The sequence below is a fragment of the Canis lupus genome, chromosome 21, assembly GCF_048164855.1.
Source record: "Canis lupus baileyi chromosome 21, mCanLup2.hap1, whole genome shotgun sequence".
Lineage (NCBI taxonomy): Eukaryota > Metazoa > Chordata > Mammalia > Carnivora > Canidae > Canis > Canis lupus.
This window is the reverse complement of record NC_132858.1, coordinates 13,238,467-13,258,206: the sequence shown is the minus strand read 5'-3', so window position 1 is coordinate 13,258,206 and position 19,740 is coordinate 13,238,467. Positions and strand designations below refer to the sequence as shown.

Below are 19,740 nucleotides of genomic sequence, written 5' to 3'. Positions count from 1 at the left end.
TTTAATAAATTCTTTTCACTTTGGATGGCCCCCAGCCATCCTCTGTTTAATGTTTCAAAAACCAAACTTTCTTTTTTATAATGTTTTTCCCCTCCCTGTTTTTGCTAATGCCACCAACATTCTTCTTGACCCTGAGTTTTTATGGATTCTTACTTCTCTCCAGCTCTGCCATCTTCTGTTCTCCTGCTGTGTTCAGATGGTTCATCCCTGATAGAATCTCTCACTGTTCCTTTCTTTCTCCTCTCACTGTTCTAACCCTGTTTCTGTTAACTGGTGGTGCCCTGCCTCTTGTTGTCCCACCTCTGAAATACTTCGCCAGAGTACACTTCATAAAATGTGATCAGACTTCTGGTAAACATTAAGGAATGAACACCTGTGTTTATCCCCACCCTCTCCTAAATCCCCTCTAAAATGACAGTGAAGGAATTAAAAATACATGCTCATTGTAGAGAGAAAGGGAAAGAGATGAGTTGTGAGTGACAAGAAAGAGCCTTTCTCCCGCAGAAGAAACAAAACTGTATGTGAAAGAAATACAAGCTTACTATACTATTCCTGCATGCTGTGAATATTTATATAGTCTTAGTACTGTAAATAATTAATGTTATTTAACCTAAAAATGTGTTAAAGCTATTTTGGAAGGATGGGGGAGGAAAGAGGGTGGAAGAAATCATCTCCCATCATAGGAAGCCAGTAGATAATAGCCAAAATGGAAAATTTAGTGACAGTAGAAATATGACAGTTAATTATCAGAAGAAAATCAGCTAAAAGATTTGAGAAGTAATTGCTTCTAGAGAGCAGAAATCAGGGAGAGGATGGGGCAAGAGGCTGCTTATATGACTTTATTAGTCTTGTAATACTCTTTAACTGTTAAAATTATGTGTATGTAGTGCTTTGATAAAAATTAAAATTTAAAAGCTATCTACTTTGTAATTCCTTTACACAGAAATTTCAAAGGATTTCTATTTCCTGCTGCACAGATGACAAATTCATTGTCTTTTTTCAGCCTGAGTTTTATATTCTTTCTATGAGCCTTTGCTTCCACTGAACTGATAATAGCCCTTGAATCCTGACTTGCCTTGAGCAGTAGCCTCTTTCTACCCTGAGCCCTTCTTCTTCTCCTCTCCTAATTTCCAGATCCTATTACTCTTTCCTTTAAGCCCAGCTCCTATTTCCACTGTAAATTTTCCAAATCTCCCCTCCCCAAGCCCACTGACCCCTCCTATACGGCTGTCTTATCTCTCCAAATAGATTATAGGCTCCAAGCAAGGAAAAAGGACATCTTATTACCATTTTATATACCTCTTCCACAGTGCTATGTGTGATAGATATCTGTTTAATATTCAGTCCTCACTTAGCCATCAAAAACTTTCTGTTTTGAGATCACTGTTCTTTATTCTGGGCATGTCTCAAGACTCTGTACTTTGGTCTAAAAAATCTCTCTATCTTTGTCAGCCTTAGTGAGGTTGAAGGCCAAGGCTTTATCTCTTTGCCAGTGATACTGTCGTTGATAGGCAGTGTGCTAGTCGTTTTATAGAACATTACATAGACAATCCCTAATCTCCCAAACCCTGTGGATTTTTAAGCATTTCAGAAGTTTTGTATTATTTGAGAGAAATGCTAATTTATTACTACCATCACCACTTCAGGGATTTATGAACCTTCTCCCTTTATACTCCCTTGCCTTATGATCCCCTGCACTGCAAAGAACTGAGAAAAACAGAAAATAAAGCCCTCTGCAATTTCTGCATTCTCTTGGCACTTGAAGAACAACCACCTGGCTTTACCTGTGCCCTAGAAAGACTTCATCGGTGATATGTTCTCTTCCACTGAACTGGAGCTCCAGTGTGACCTGAAACATTTAAGTCACTATTTTTTAACCCTGCAGAGGTCGGTGAACTCTGTAAGAATGTATGTTAAAACGCTTGGACTCTCCTCTCAGACTAAAAGGTATACATGTAGCTGTATTAAAGTGTACCCAGGATTTTGGTTTTATTCAGGTATGATAAAGCCAACATATGATGAGAACATTGCCATTAAAAAAAAAGATAGTCTGTTACCTAAAATTCCCAGAGTAAAGGAACACACCATACTCTGCAGGGCCATGTGGGGAAGTATTGCGGTCAGGCAGAAGGAGGTGCAGGGAAAGCGTGAGCTAGAGCCCTTCTTGGGGTTTTCAGAAGGAATGGGTGAGGCAGAGTTGATATGCTGAGTAAATTTAGGATTAGATAGCCTGAATAATTTTGTCGGGCTCTGGGCTGTGAGGTTGTCCCTGGTTGTCCATACCTAGCCCTGGGGTGATTTAGGGCAGAGGAAATAGCCGTTTGCTGTGTGAGTTTGATAAAGAAAGTGGTTGTCTGTATGGACTCTGTTGCATGCTTGCAGGCAAGTTGTTTGCTATCTCTAGGAATTAGCTGGCCCAGGGAGGGGCAGTCCCTCAGCAGGCAAAGCAACCAGGATGTCAGAACACCATAAAATACAGAAAATAGAATACACAACTAATATAATATTGTACACACACAGTTTTATTTGCTATTTCAGTGGGTTTTTGACCTCCTGAAGCCCCATCTGTAGACCCCAGGTTTAAACTTCACCTCGGGCTCTACGGGCTCCGCGTCTTTGAATACAGTATTTGAGGTTAGTTTTCCTCTTCATAGGAAGGTCCATAGTTAATTATCCAGAGAGAATGTAGCAACTGTTCAATTTTTTTATGGTAAAGTGTTTCTTTCTGCTTTTTTTTTCTTATTGATACAGTATTTATTTGTCTTCCCTCCGTCAAACCCTAGCCAATCATTTTCCCCAGGCTACCTGGGGAGGTACAGGAAAAGGAACATACAGAGCAGACAAGACATGGGAGAAAGAACCTATGGGAGGTGGAGATGACTCCTTCACATGGCAAAGAGGATGAGAAAGGCCACCATCAGGCAAAAGAGCCCCATGGCCTCCGAGAGGGCAAAGCCCAGAATGGTGTAGGAGAAGAGCTATTGCTTCAGAGAGGGATTCCTGGCATAACCAATGATGAGGCTCCCAAACACAGTCCCAATTCCAGCCCCAGAGCCAGCCACCCCTAGAGTGGCAGCCCCTGCCCCAATGAACTTGGCTGCTATGTCAATGTCCCTTGAAATGGCGCTGGTTTGGAAGCTGCAGCTAGGAATAAGTGAGGTCAGGGGATGTGGGGCTGCCAAGCTGCGGATGCTCTTATCTGTCAGTGTCTCCGGTGGTTTTAGCACCACTGCAGACAAGGATCGGCTCAACAGCTGAGAGGTGCTCCAGACCAAGAAGGGGGTGGAGATGAACTTTGCACAGGCGTACATTTTCAGGGGATGAGGAGCTGTAGCAGGAGAGCTGCTCCCAGTGCAGAGACGACCGAGAGTCCTTCTGCTTTCTTTTGACTTTTATACTGGGAGCTTATTTGTGGGTATTTTGTGCCAAGAGGGATAAGCCTGCATCCCTAATTGCTGCATCAAGTCTGTGCTCACAGGGCGTCCTGATGACATTTTAAATACATGGAAATTTTTGAATGCATGAAAACATCTAGTGCTGATTCTCTGCTGCATTTTTGCTCTGGCACCTGCTCCTCTCTTCTTGGAATTTATCTCATTGCCTAATTCTGTACATTGTCTCCAAACCTTTCATTAAGCATTGTTGGAAATTTTGCTTTTTAACCTCAGCATCCCTGCTTATCTTTTGAACAAAAACAGAACCATCTCTGACTACCAGGCATTTCCTCGAGTGAAAAGCTCCCCATCTCGCCTTTTCTGACTTTTCAGAGCATGAAATGGTTGTGCTAATCCTGTTGGCCTTAAGGCAAGAGCCTTGCAGAGTCAGACAAAGAGGACTGCCTGCTCCCAGCTTGGATCTGCCAGAGTCCGGATGCAGAAACTTTTTTATATTATACTGACTTGCAGTCAAAAATATGCCCACCCCTGCTTTGTTTTGGCTGCAGTTATGAAGGAAGTAAATTCTTGGGAGTGTTTCCTCTGCATGTAACCATCAATTTCTTTGTGCCCTGACTACTGTACTACGTAGGTTTTCAGAGGTTGGGTGCTTTCCTAGAGTTTTAGCAAACAAAAAAGGGGTTTCAGGAAGTGTCCTAATGGTTGAGTGGATATTTCTCAAGGCAAAGGTACTTTGGCTCTAAGTGAACAAATTGGGTTGCACCTACGTCCTTTGTGCAAGATGCTCTGTAGGACACGAGGACAGAGAGGTGCTTACATCTCTCAGAGGGATTTACAATAAGCCTTACTGCTAAGGGACTAACAACCTAGTAGTGAGAGTCACACTTGTTCAAGTGGTCATCAGCATCTGTATTTAATGTGGAGTTACTGTATATCTTCTGTGGCAGAGCATCAAGATACCTCATCCAAGGATGAGAAAATTTTATGTGTCCTTCCGTCAGAAGAATCCATTTACAGTGTACTGTGGGGATTCAGGTTCAGGGAAAGTTTAGAGTAGATACAGAACAACTATGGTTGGTGTATAGATTTTGAGTTGAACCTCTGGTGGACTGAATTTTATACATATCCTCAAATAGAATGAATAATGGCAGGGAGTCCAGCTTGGGCAGGAGGACATGGGGTAAGCAGAAGGAATAGGTGGAGTAAGAAAGATAAGCAGACTGCTTAGGGCTTCCAAAGAGACAATCATATCAGGTTAGTGAGATCAGAAAAGACTTCAGAAAAAAAGAATTAAGAGAGTACTTGAGTAGGGCTAGGGGATCAGGGGATTTTAGTACACATTTATTAGAAGAGAGGGGAAGGAATTCTGCTTAGTAGGAACAATGTGAGTCTTGAATAGAAAACCAAGGCATCTTGCTCTGTTTAGGCAACGAGGAGCCATTAAAGTTTTTTGAATAGATGAGTGACACAATCACAACTCTGCTTTTAAGAATAATCTGGCATTGAAAGATGGATTGAGGGATCCCTGGGTGGCGCAGTGGTTTGGCGCCTGCCTTTGGCCCAGGGCGCGATCCTGGAGACCCGGGATCGAATCCCACGTCAGGCTCCCAGTGCATGGAGCCTGCTTCTCCCTCTGCCTGTGTCTCTGCCTCTCTCTCTCTCTCTCTCTCTCTCTCTCTCTCTCTCTGTGACTATCCTAAATAAATAAATAAAATATTTAAAAAAAAAAAAAAAAAAGAAAGATGGATTGGGGCAAGAAGAGTAGAAGGGAAGATAGATGATTTTGTAAGGGACAAGGGCCCATCACTTGGTGTTAACTACAAAATTATTTCACGATGTTACTCTTACCCTAAGGGGCTTATAGAGAAGTTGGCAGCTTATTATGCATTCTTTATGATGACCAGCAACAGTCTTGAAAAACCGTGTGTACTACCATGCTCACTGGTTTGCAGGCATCCCTGAAGTGTTACGGCAGGTCCACTGTCCCCTGAGAAATCCATATAAGCAGTTCTGGCAGAAAAGACAAGACTAAAACATATCTTAATCTTCTTCTGCTTTCCTTTGTGTAATATCTCTTTTTAAAACTAAAAATTTGCCACAGGCACCTTTCAGAAATTTATCTAACCTGGCATTAAAGTATACATTTCTTGTCTTCAAGGTAAGATGTTAGAAGGCATCAAGATAGTATCTAAGAGAAAAGCTTGGGGCTGGGCATCTGTTTGTACTTTTCATTGATGCAAGCAGACTGTTCCTAGTATGCCTGTGGCTTTAGAGTCTCTGCTTTGGTGGGGTACAAAGTTTGTGTGACCATCTGCCATTCATAGCCACCTGTTAGATTGTTTCACCAGTGCAGTAGTTCAGGCTGTACATGTTAGAAACCTGATTCATCAAGACTCAGTACAAGTTTCTATGGGCAAAAATCTTTACTAAATCTTTACTTAAATCAGGAATTCTAAGTAAATGAAATGTGGCCATCTCTACCCACCTTTGGAATTTTGTGGGCTCCATATCCCAAACTATTTCACTTTAGCCAATTACTGCCTTGCCCATACCTTGTTGGATAAGGTTTAAGAATGTGGGAAAGCATTTAGAGGTCTTTCTTTTGTGTCCCCATCCCAGTTGCTTGCTTGCTTGTTTACTTCCTCCCTTCCTATCCCCTTTATCCCTCCCTTCAATCCTGAGACATTTTAACAATACAGAAAGGCATAAAATATACAGGCATGTATATATATATATATATATATACACACACACACACATACACATCAAGCATTTGTCTACCCCCAGCCGAGATTTAAGCGTTGTTAACCAGTTTGCCCTATTTGCCGCAGTTTTTCAAAATAAAATCATTGCAGTTGAAGTTCCCTTTGACTTCCCTAATTATATTTCCTGTTCTACAGAGTCAGCTCCTATCATGAATTTGGTTTATATAATTGCAGTCCATCTTTTATAATTTTTTTTTTAAGATTTGATTTATTTATTTGAGAGAGTGAATACAGGGGTGGGGAGGGGCAGAGGGAGAGGAGAGTCTCAAGTGGACTCTGCACTGAACATGGAGTGTAGCTCAGGGCTTGACCTCACCACTCTGAGATCATGACCTGGACTGAAACCAAAAGTTAGAGACCCAATGCGCCACCCAGGCACCCCTATAATTTAATATATTCATAAAATATCATTGTTTTGTGAGGTTTTTAAAAGATGTTTTTTATTTAGAGTGAGAGGGTGCAAGCAGGGGGATAGGGAAGGGACAGAGGGGGAGGGAAAGCACTTGGAGCAGACTCCAGGCCAAGCTAGGAGCCTGACACAGGGCTCAGTCCAAGGACCGTGAGTTAGTGACCCAAGCTGAAATCAAGAGTCCAAGGTTTAACCACTGAGCCACCTAGGCACCCCTGTTTTGTGTTTGAAGAGTTGTATTTATATAAAGGGTATCATACCACGTGTATCATTTTACAACTTTTGAAATTTGTCATGTTTTTAATCAATCCACATTGACACAGTTTAATTTGATTTATTCCTTTTAATTGTTACATAGTATTCTAATATTCACATACACACATTTTCTGTCTATTCCCTTACTGACAAACATTAAGTTTTCTAGATTTTTACTATTATGGCATGCCTCAGACTTCTTTTTTTGACATATCTCCTTGTGTATATATGTAGCATTTTCTCTAAGATATTTACTCCAGGGATGGAATTGTGCTGGCTCCTTTTTTAGTCACATAGCACAGATTATTTGGCTAACAAGACATCACTTCTCAGATGTATGAAGAGCATCTCAGGGCACCATTCTGATGGGCTCTCAGTGAAAATGGAAAACTTGGAGTTTGTGAATTTTATTGCAAACCCAGGACCAAGGAATATTTTCTTAAGTCCTTCAACTAGTTAGCTTCATGGAACAAATAAATGTATGTATTAAATAAATACTGGAGTTATTAAATAGCAAAATGTGTAACTTTTTAGTAGATCATTATAAAGGGTAACTCATCACTCTACCTGCCCTTTTACAATCCATAAAATAATACAGGTTCATTGTAAATAATTCAGATACTATCAAAATATGCACGGTAAATAAACGTCTCTTCATCTTATTCCTGGTTGGTTTGGAATGTGTCTTTCTAAATTTTTTTCCATGCACAATCAATACATATGTGTACTTACTCATCTATATAGTTTTCTCCATTTTATTTTTTAATGGAGATGATATTATATAGAACAATAGATCAAGGACAGCTTTCTGTGTCAGTATGTGTAAGTTCTTTTTAATGACTCTATAGTGTTCCATAGTGTGATTAAAAATCTAACTGTTCTCCTCTTCCTCCTCCTCTTCTTCTTTTCTTCTTTTCTTCTTCATTTATTTATTTGAGAGAAAGAGCGCATGAGCAGGGGGGAGGGAAAGAAGGAAAAGCAAACTCCCCGCTAAGCAGGGAGCTCCGACTCGAGGCTTAATCCCAGGATCCCAAGACCATGACCTTAGCAGAAGGCAGATGCTTAACCATCTTAGCCACCTAGATGCCCCTAACAGTTCTCTTCTTGATGGATGGTTAGGTTTATTTACAATTAGAGATAAGCTCCTTTTGCAAATTGCGGTTGCTTAGTCCCATGGATGTATATACTGGACTACAAATTCCCTTCACATATGGTTTGGTTCTTTATAATTCAGTCTGTCTCCATAATAATTATAAGCAGTAAAGACTGACTAGTCTTTACAAGTGACATTTTCTCACGTGTAGAAGGAACAGCTTATAAGTCTGGCAATGGCATTCCTTGCAGTTCCCATCAGTATTCCTTACCCTTGTATATTTTGTGTCTGCTATATGATATTCTAAGTCCCAAGACTGTACGGTATTTAAAATGTAACTCAGGGAGCACCTGGGTGGCTCAGCGGTTAAGCGTCTACCTTTGGCTCAGGTCATGATCCGGGGGTCCTGGGATCGAGTTCTGCATCAGGCTCCCCTCAGGGAGCCTACTCCCTCTGCCTATCTCTCTCTCTCTCTCTCTCTCTCTCTCTGTCTCTCTCATGAATAAATAAATAAGATCTTTAAAAAAATGTAAGTCAAAAAGATTGACCCCTTCTGTCATCTTAAAAAGGAAGCAAGGGCACCTGAGTGGCTCAGTTGGTTAAGCATCTGACTCTTAGTTTCATCTCAGGTCATGATCTCAGGGTCATGTGTCGGACTCTGTGCTGGGCATACAGCTTGCTTAAGATTCTCTCTCTCCCTCTCCCTCTGCACATCCCTAAAAAGACAAAAAGAGAAAGAGGGGGAAAGACCATGTAGTACCAACTGAAAATTGATGGCTAAGTATACACAGAGTTATATAAACACTTGAATTCAAAGCAAACTTTATGTACTTATAGCCAGATAATATAAAAGGTGACAAATGTTTTGTGTTATGAAAATGACGGGCAGCCCGGGTGGCTCAGTGGTTTGGTGCCACCTTCGGCCTAGGGCATGATCCCGGAGACCCAGGATCAAGTCCCACGTCAGGCTTCCTTTGTGGGGCCTGCTTCTCCCTCTGCCTGTGTGTGTGTGTCTTTCTCTCTATCTCTCTTTCTCTCATGAATAAATAAATAAAATCTTAAAAAAAAAAAAAAGAAATGGTTAATGTTGTGTGGGCAGAGATTTCTTTATAATTCAGAAAAGCTTTCAGGAGGAGATAAGATTTTATTGAGGTTTACAGATTAGAAAGGCTGATCTGGATTGTTGTTTAGATTCCAGGTACATTCTTTTAGCTGTGTCTCAATATGGGGTTCATTAATAATGCTTTTCCACTTTGTGCCTGGTATTATTGTCTGAACAGTGGATTTTAATTAGAAACTATTTCAAATTCGCTATCTTCATGTGACAAGTGTTGATCTCCTAGGATCCCACAGCATATGCATGACTCTGGGGACTACTCAAGCTTCTTGAGTAGTTTGTGGTTTGAAACAGACCCAGTCACCACGCTTTCTCCCATTTATTTTTGCTCCAGACTTTCTACTAGTTGGTGCCTGCTCTTTAAAACAAAGGTCTGGAATCTTTTTCCATTTCAGGATCTAGAGGGAAATAGCCTGGCTGGGCCAGTAGAGTAGAGTATCTTTTCAAATGTCTTAAATGATCTAGTTACTAAGATTTTTGACAGAATCAGGATGTAGTGTTTTTTGGTTTTTTTTTTGGGGGGGGGGGGGTTTTAACAAAATTCCAACCACCTTCTTATAAGCAACTGCCACAAGCATTAAGAATTGCTGACCTTTTCATCTGACTTAAAAAATCCTAGTCTCGTTACAAAAACCAGGTTGGCTAGATGCTTTATTTCAATGTCAGTCACAGAATACACGATACTTCCCTTAGACCTACTCGTGGGAAACCTGTAAGATCATTCACCTTTTAAAGGTTTCTCTCATTCCAAAGTGAATGTGAAGCTGATGCTCAAGACTGAATTCTCCTCTGTAGTCCACTTTCTGATCGACTTTACTTTCGACTGCCAAGCCCCGGGAGCTTTTTGTTAGCCCTCAGAGCTTAGCTTTTCTGTCCCTGACTCAATAGTAATGTGGCAGTTGTTGCAGTGAAGTGACAACATGCTGCCCTTGGCACTCCAAAGTCTCCTCTAAACTGAGTGTGCCAGGCTTTGGATTAGAGACCTTCACCCTGTGGGGTGGAGGTGGAGGTGGGAGGGTGTTGTGTTCCTCTCTGGGAGTGGCCCTGGCCTCTTTCTCACATGTTGGCCCTGACTGACTCAGCTGGGTAATGCTGTACCCTGAAATATACAGGTGTGATTTGACAGGAGCTTTTCACCCTTTACAAACTGGGCTCCCTAATGAGAATGTAGGCTCATAGAGCAATAATTCACGTGTAGGTGGCCTGTAAGGAAAGTTTTAACAAAAGAGTTGGTTAAGAAGCTGATTTATTTTCTTGCTTTAACTCTTGTCATGTGCTGAGTGGGGGCGGAAGAGGAGGGGAGGGTGGGGAATGGTGCTGCTGAAAGCATTTATCTTCATTTCTGCCATCTCCCAGTGTTTATTACCCTGTGATCGACAGATGAGGAAAGCTGCCAGTCAAACCCACGTTCAGCACATTTCCATTTCCCTTCATTGCAGATTTTAGGCTTTTGAAATCTGCATCCTCTTTGCAGCAATAAAGGTCGTTTCCCTCCTGCTGCTGACAAGCCCAGGACCCTCTGGTCCAATTCAGCTCACTTGTGCTTCCACCAAACAATAAAAGCTGCAGGAATCTCAGCAATTTAAGACAAGTGATTGGTGAGAGCCATTCAGTGTTTGAGTCGGTCATATGCTCTGTTCATCTTTCTCTCTCACCTCTTTCTCCCTCAGTCCTCCTCCTGCCCTCCCCCGTCTCTCTGCCCATCCTCTTGCTGCTGAGGCACCCCCTTGAGCAGCTCCACTGTGCAACAGTTGAGAGGATGACAGCCTCTCCAACTTCTTTCCTGGCTTCTCTCAGGGACCTGCCTAAGCCAGTATCCTCCCAACAACAGAGGTGGTGGGGTCCTGGAATGCCAGGTTGTGGGGGGTGTGGAAGTGGAGGTAGAGTAGTTCTTAATGCTTTTATCCACCTGCGTGTCTTCTGTCAGAGGTAGAGGCTTTGAGGAAATCCTGCCTGGTGGGAATGAATGCTAGGTTTTTAACTTGTTTTCATTTGGAGGTTGTTGGGCTTTTTTTCTGTATTTCTCTTGAATGCTGTGGGTTTTGGAATGTTGTTCCTGATAATCTTTCAGTAGCATGTGTTCTTGTGAGCTTATTTGTTTTTGTCTTAAATAATGTTTGTGGGTGGAAGAAAGGTAATGATATTCATTTCTTTAAAAATGGATGTTCTGCTTTCATAATTACTTGTTCCAATTACATCATTAGTGTAAGTGTTAGATAATTGCTTCATTAGGACATATATATTGAAGAAGGGCAGATCTCCAGAATGGTGATGAAAATGGTGGGCCTCAGCCTCTTCATCTACCCACACAGGAGCATCTTAGTTTGACTTCAGAGAGCTAGGAGGTACCAGTCACCCTCCCAACAGTCAAGGTTAATCCTGGGTTTTAATATGATGGGAGAAAAAAAAAATGATGGGAGAAAGGAGGGAGGACCTGGTGAAGAGCAGCTTACTGTCTTTGCTTTAGGGTCAAATACATTGCTGAACTCCAAATGACGCAGATACATTCAAGGCAACGTGTTTGAATCATTGGTGATCCCTGAATTAGAAAGTGAAGTATCCTTATGGCAACTCCACCACCTTTGGGCTTTTCTGAAGTCACTAAGTCTAGTGGCATGAGCCCTATGCTCTGTTTGACGCCTCTGAATGGCTTTTTAAGGGAAAATGGCCATGCCCAGCCTAGAGGTTACCTTCTCCCATCAGAACTAGCTGCTTCCTGTAGATTTGAGTATGATCCTGATTTCACACCTTGTCTGTGAATGGCTTTGGGTGCATGCTATCTATTTCTGCTTCTCTACTTTCAAGGACATGTTAAAAACTAATACTGTTATTGCATGCTTCCACTCATACATGTTTCTAAAGTGGTCAAATTCATAGAAACAAAGAATTTTGGTGACTAGGGGCTGGAGGGAGGAGGGAAGGGGAGTTATTTAATGGGTTTAGAGTTTCATATTTGCAAGATGAAAAGGTTTCAGAGATTTGTTTCACAATAGTGTGAATATACTTAACACTGCTGAACTGGTTTAACTGCTAAACACTCCTAAACCACTTAAAAATAGTTAAGATGGTAAATTTATGTTGGGTCCTTTTTGTCAATTTTTAATTTTAAATATTTTAAAGATTTTATTTGTTTATTAGAGAGAAAGAACAAACAGAGGGAAGGAGCAGAGGGTGAGAGAGAGAGTAAAGCAGACTTTGCTGAGCAGGAAGCCCAATGCAGGGTTTGATCCCAGGACCCTGGGATCATGACTTGAGCCAAAGGCAGATGCTTAACCAGCTGAGCCACCTAGGCACCCTTTGTTACAGTTTTTAAAGAAATTAATACCAGGTTCTTTGTGCTACTTACTCTGAAAGGAAGACTATATCCACTGCTCTGGCCCTAATGAATACACGGTTATCTCTTCCTCTCTTGGTGTGTTATAAAACTTATTCTACTGTGGTCACATAATCCTGGATAGAATTGTTGTTTTGAGAAAAATTTTGATGAAGCTGTTATAATATGTAGAAATAGTTCATAACTATTTCTTTTCCCTTCTGTGCACATGTTCTGTATTCCAGGCCTTTCTAATTTCCTTGCTGAGTTTTCAGACTATGATTTGTTTTGTTGGCCTTATCCAATGCCTTTGACCTCCACAATAAGGCATTTCCTTATCTTTCTGGAATCTGCCCCTAAAGTTCCTGATTTGTGTGTGGACTAATGCTACCCTTATTCTTAGGGGTAGGAGGTTTTGGAGCCTTTAGGAGTTTATTGAACAATAAAATTTTGTTGATTTAGGGACCCAGTTCCTGCTAAGAGCATGTATAGTCATTGATACCTGTATCTGTAAAATGTTTACCCTTTGGTTTATGTTAAATACATTTCAAATTTATATTGTATGATTTATCTTGATCAGTTTAAGTGACCAGTTAGAGCAGTTCTTTTTTTAAAAAGATTTTATTCATGTATTTGAGTGGGGAAGAGGGCACAAGCAGGGGAAGGGGTAGGGAGAGAGGGAGAAGCACATTCCCTGCTGAGCAGGGAGCCCAATGTGGGGCTCAATCCCAGGACCCTGAGATCATGACCCTAGCCAAAGGCAGATGCTCAACCAACTGAGCCACCCAGGAACCCCTAGAGCAGTTATTAAACAGCTTAATTCTGATATACTACAAAACTTAGTGAGAACGTTTCCTGTGTCAGAATTATAGATATCTACGTGATACCTGTTTGTGGTTTTATTTTTGTTTTTACAGAAAACAATGTCCCCTAATACTCCTCTTATCTTTTATTTTAGCCTCAGGAAAAAGTGAAGACTCAGTTTCAGCTATAGGCAATATACTCAGAATTGAAAACCTGAAAACCTCTTTAAAAATCTACTTTTTCCTTCCACAGGAAATAGTTCTGTTTCCCTCAGACAGTTTTATGATTGCTAAGTTCCATGCAGTGTGTTTTCTATAAATAAAAACTATTACCTTACTCTCATGTGAACCTGTGGTTCGTTTATAAACATACAGTGGAACATTCTTTGGCCATAAAAGGAATGAAGTACTGATACATGCTACAACATGGATGAACTTTGTAAATGTGGTGCTAAATGAAAGAATCCAGACATAGTCACCTGTCATGTGTTTCTATTTAGATGAAATGTGCAGGGAAGGCAAAATGATAGAAAAAGAAAATAGATTAGTGGTTGCCTCCAGCTAGGAGGGAGAGAGTAGGCCAGAGTAGAGGAGGGTGACTGCTAACAGTGAAGGTACCGAGGGAGGAGAAAGAGGAGGCAAATATCCTGAAATTATATAGTAGTGATGGTCATTGTAAAAAATTGGTTTTGATAATGGTTACACATTGGTGTGAATATACTAAAACCCTTTGCGTTGCACATGCTTTAAGTAGGTGAATTGTCTGATATGTGGATTACATCTCATAAAGCTTTTAAACAAACTATATATAGTTTGGTCAGTTTCTTCAATGTCAAAACTATAAATGAGAGACTTCTACTCTTGGAGGAAGCCGTGTTATCTGCTACCAGGGCCTCTTTCTAGGTCCCCAGGCTATAGAATAATTGACTGTGGTTTTAGATGAGATTTTTTAAATGGTGATAAGGCAACAAAGTGAGTATGACAAAGTACTTAGTTATATTTCCTTCTTTTTTTTTATTTTTTTATTTATGATAGTCACACAGAGAGAGAGAGAGAGAGAGAGGCAGAGACATAGGCAGAGGGAGAAGAAGCAGGCTCCATGCACTGGGAGCCCGACATGGGATTCAATCCCGGGTCTTGAGGATTGCGCCCCAGGCCAAAGGCAGATGCCAAACCGCTGCGCCACCCAGGGATCCCTTATATTTCCTTCTTAAAGCAGATTTAAAGACTACATTCGAATGCAGCTTTTTGGAAAGAAGAGTAAGTGTTCTTCCTGGAATGCCATTCAGTATATACTTAGGGAGGAAAATGCTTTTTATGTCCAAATAATCCCATGTTGTATTGCTCTAAGAATAATTATTTTTCATAGAAACCAGTTTATTAATTTACAAAGAGCTTTAAACAGTCTGCAAGAAAAAACTTAAAATAACCAAACATAGAAATGCACATAAGATATGGGTACGTGCAGTACACACCAAAACCAAAAAACAAAAAACAGTGAGCCAGTAAACAAAAGAGACTCCCCAGTACTTGAAATTATTAAAGAAATGCAAAGAGATTCCGAAAATGGGATTGCCATATTTTACTTTCCAAGTTAACCAAAATTTATATTGAGTAGTTTATATAGTTTTTACAACGGGGTAAATTGCATGAATTATGCATGAATAATCCATGCATAATTTATTGATGACTACACAAAATACTTCTTAGAAATTTGGGAAACATAATTAGTATTTTTTAATAATAGCCTTGAGATATAACTCACATACTATATAGTTCACCTATTTAAAGTTCAGTGGTTTTTTAATATATTCAGAGTTCTGCAACTATTGCCACTATCTGTATATTTCAGAACATTTTTATCACATTCCTGTACCCATTAGCAGTCACTTCTCCCTTTCCCCAGCCCTCCCCTTCCTCCTCCAGCCCTAGGCAAACGCTTGTCTACTTTTTGTCTCTATAGCTTTACCTATTCTAGACATTTCATGTAAATAGAATCATACAATATGTGGTCTTTTGTGACTGCCTTTCTAAAGAGAATTTTTTTTAAGTTGATAAACTGTTCAGTTGGACTTGCCCTGGAGTTTCTGGTCTCTGTTCTGTTGACCAATTAGCAAACTGGTTCTTGACTTCATATCACAACCAAGCAGAAGGATAGTAATTGTGTTTCCAGGCTGATGAGTCTTTGGCCCCCAGCCCCATTCTTACTCTGTCTTCCCAGCAGCACAGTCAGAGATGGCCATTCTGAATTAGGCCTCAAATGGAACAATTTTATAGGACTGAAATATAATTTAATCGTTTTCTTCTTTGTAACTTGCCCTTTTTTACCCTCCCAAATTAGCTTTTCTGATACATTTGCTAATGATTCCCATTGTTCCGTATTTTCACTGTTGAATCATGCTCTTCACTTTCCTGCTCCTAGAACAGATCTTGGAGAGAGACTAAAAGCTGTTTTTGAAAAAAGGTTTCTAATTTTCCTTTCCAAGCAACAGAACAGAGTCTGAGAGAAGCAAAGGCAGAGAGAGGCATGCAGGCTATCAGGTATGGGTAGAGCTCACCTACCATGTGCCTGTCATGACGTTAAGATTTTATCCCTAGACACATTTCCAAGGCTTTCAGCCTACAAGTTGAAGTCTTGACTTGAGAGAATGAAACTTGGTAGCTTGGTTTTGCTGTTGTTGTTCTCTGATGGTTGGCCAGGATCACTGGACTTAAGTTCCTTTTCTGCCCTTGTTTTGTCTCATGTTAGAATCATCCTTATTTATTTTTTTGCTCTGAGGCTCCAGGGATGAACTCTGTGGTTATATGATTGAAAGTGAACTGCTGTGACTGCCAATATCCTTATAAATAGCTACTGTTTCCACTGTCTCCTAGAACATGAGTGAGAGTCTGGGGTTCTTTCTGTCTTTCTCTCTGTTTTTGTTTTTTTAATTAATAGATTTTTTTTTTTTAAAAACAGTCTTAGGTTTACAAAAAAATCAAGTAGAAAGCTCAGAGTTCCATATATTTCCTCCTGTACTATACCCATAGACCTCCCCCATCACCATCACCATCCTTCTCCAAAATGGAGAGTGTGTGTGTGTGTGTGTGTGTGTGTGTGTGTGTGTATATATTGTGGAGACATGTATAATATATATATAATAGTGAAACTTAATGTAATCCACAAACCAACACAGACGACATACCATTATCACCCAGAGTCCATAGTTCACATTAAGTTTCACTCTTAATGTTGTTAAGTTCATGGATTTTGGCAAATATATGATGACATGTATCCATCATCATAGTATCCTACAAAGTAATTTCACTGCCCCAAAACATCTTTTTGGTGCTACAACTATACCTCCTTCTCACCCCCAAACCTCTGGCAACCACTGATCTTTTTACTATGTCCATGGTTCTGGTTTTTCCAGAATGACATAGTTAGCATCACACTACTTAAGGTTTTTGCTGCTTTTACTTAAATTTCCTCATTGTCTTTTCATGGCTCTATAGCTTGTTTCTTTTCAGAGCTGAATAATATTCCACTGTATGGTTGTACCACAGTTTATCTATTCTCCTATTAAAGTATACCTCGGTTGCTTCAAAGTTTTGGCAGTTATGAATAAAGCTGTTATAAACATCTGTGTGTAGGTTTTTGTGTGACATACGCTTTCAACTGATTTAAGTTAAATACCAAGGAACATTGCTGGATCATTTGGTTAAGAGTATGTTTAGTGCAAAGAAACTGCCAATCTGTCTTCTAAAGTTAGTTTTACCATTGTATTCCCACCAGCAAGGAATGAGAGTTCCTGCTGTTTTGCATCCTCTTCACCGTTTGATATGATCAGTGGTTTTTATCTTAGCCATTCTGATTAGTGTGTAGTAGCTTCTCATTGTTATTTTATTTTACAGTTCCCTAATGAGAAATAATGTTGAGCATCTTTTCATATACTTATTTACATCTGTATATCTTCATGGTGAGATGTTTGTTCAGATTTTTTGCCAGTTTTAAAATCAGGTTGTTTCGTTATTGTTGAATTTTAAGAGTTCTTTGTATATTTTAGAAACCAGTCTTTTATTAGTTAAATGTTATGCAGAAATTTTCTACTGGTCTGTGGCTTGGCTTTTCATTGTCTTTTCATAGTGTCTTTCTCCAAGCAGAAGCTTTTAATTTTAATGAAGTCAACTTTGTCAGTTTTTTCTTTCACAGATTGTACTTTTGGTAGAAAAGTAATTGACAAACTCAAGGTCACCTAGATTTTCTCTTGTATTATCTCCTAGGAATGTTAGAGTTTTGTGTTCTACATCCAGATCTGATCCAGTTTGAGTTAATTTTGTGAAAAGTACAAGATTTGTGTCTAGATTCATATTTTTGCATGTGAATGTCCAGTTGTTTCAGCTCCATTTGTTGTAAAGATTGTCTTTCTCTGTTGAATTTCTGTTGCACCTTTGTCAAAGATCAATTGACTCTCTTTGCTTGGGTTTATTTCTGGGCTTTTTGTTCTGCTTCATTGATCTATTTGTCTATTGTTTCAGCAGTGCCACACCATCTTCATTACTATAGTTTTATCATAAGTCTTGAAGTCAGGTAGTGTCAGTCTTCCAACTTTGTTCTTTTCTTGCATATTGTACTGGCTATTCTGAATCTTGCCTTTCCAGATGAACGTTAAAATTTATCAGTATTCATAAAGTAATGTTCTGGGATTTTGATTGGGATTGCATTGAATCTATAGAGCTAGTTGGGGACAATTGACATCTTAGCAGTATTGAGTCTTTCTATCCAGGAACATGGAGTATCTCTCCAATAAATATTGGAGATCTTTTGCGATTGCTTTCATTCGCGTTTTGTAGTTTTCATCATAGAACTCTTGTACATATTTTGTTAGATTTATACCTAAATATTTCCTTTTTTTTTTTTTTTGGTCTAATGTATTGGTATTGTATTTTTAACTTCCAATTCCAATTTGTTCATTGCTGATATATAAAAAAGCTGTTAACTCTTTATATCTTGATATAATTGTATCTGCAATTGTATAATTTGTATCTGCAGTCTTGACTTAATTGCTTAATAGTTTTAGGAGTTACTTTTATTATTCTTTGGATTTTCTACATAGACAGTCGTGTCATCTGTGAACAGTTTTATTTCTTCCTCTCCAATGTTTCTTCTTCTCCAAGTTTTATTTCTTCCTCTTATTTACTTTTCTAACTGCATTAGGTAGGACTTCCAGTACAATGTTGAAGAGCAGTAGTGAGAGGAGACATCCTTGCTTGTTCTCAGTCTTAGGGGAAAATCATATAGTTTCTGATCATTAAGTAAAATGTTAGCTGTAGGGTTTTGGTAGACATTTTCTATCTAGTTGAGATAGTTCTCCTCTCTTCCTAGTTTCCTGACAGTTTTTACTGTGAGTAGGTATTGAATTTTGTCATATGCTTTTTCTGCATGTATTGATATGACTATATGATTTTTCTTCTTTATCCTGTTGATGTACTGGATTATATTGATTTTCAAATGTTGAACTAGCCTTGCTTACTTGGGATAAATCCCATTGGTCACAGCGTATAATTTTTTAAATATATTACTGGATTTGACTTGCTAATATTTGGTTGAGGATTTTGGCTTCTGAAATATTAGTCTGTAGTTTTCCTTTCTTCACTGTCTTGGTCTGGTCTTAGTATCGGGGCAATACTGGCCTTATAAAGTGGGTTAGGACGTAGTCCCACTTGTGCTTTCTGTAAGAAATTGTAGAGATTTGGGGCAGCCTGGGTTGCTCAGTGGTTTAACGCCACCTTTGGCCCAGGGAGTGATCCTGGAGACCGAGAATTGAGTCCCACATTGGGCTCCCTGCATGGAGCCTGCTTCTCCCTCTGCCTGTGTCTCTGCCCCCGCAGCCCGCCGCCCGCCCGCCCCCCCCCCCCCGCTGTCTCTCATGAATAAATAAATAAAACCTTAAAAAAAAAAGAAATTGTAGAGATTTAATGTAATTTCTTTTTTTTTTTTTTAATGTAATTTCTTCCTTAGATGTTTGATAGAATTTACCAGTGAACCCCTTTGGACCTGGCACTTTCTCTTTGGGAGATTTGGGTTGGTTTGTGTGGTTTTTTTTGTTTTTTTTTTAAGATTTATTTATTTATTTTGAGAGAGAGTCTGAGAGTGAATCAGGGGCAGGGGAGGCAGAGGGAGAGGGAGCCTGACAGAGCCTGATGTCGTGCTCCATCTTATGACCCTGAGATCATCACCTAAACCAAAATCAAGAGTCAGAGGCATGGGATGGCTGGGTGGCTCAGTGGTTGAGCATCTGCCTTGGGCTCAGGTCATGATCCCAGGGTCCTGGGATCCATACCCACGGGGAGCCTGCTTTTCCCTCTGCCTATATCTCTGTTCCCCTCTCTCACTCTGTGTCCTTCATGAATAAATAAAATCTTAAAAAAAAAAAAAAAGTCAGTCGTAACCAAATGGACCACCCAGGCACCCTCTGTTTGAGGAGATTAATGATTAATTCAACTTAATAGATAATAGGCTTGTTCAGATTATCAATTTCTTCTTGTGTAAATTTGGTGTAGACTGTGTCTTTCAAGGAATTGGTCCATTTCTTCTATATTATCATCAG

General features: G+C 39.8%; 1 protein-coding gene and 1 pseudogene across 7 annotated transcripts in view; one reads left to right on the top strand and one right to left on the bottom strand.

Moving 5' to 3' along the window:
• Window positions 1-19,740, top strand: part of AMBRA1 (autophagy and beclin 1 regulator 1) — a 170,019-nt gene that overhangs the window by 102,023 nt on the left and 48,256 nt on the right. The window lies entirely within an intron of this gene.
• Window positions 2,866-3,362, bottom strand: LOC140612728 (ATP synthase F(0) complex subunit C2, mitochondrial pseudogene; annotated as a pseudogene).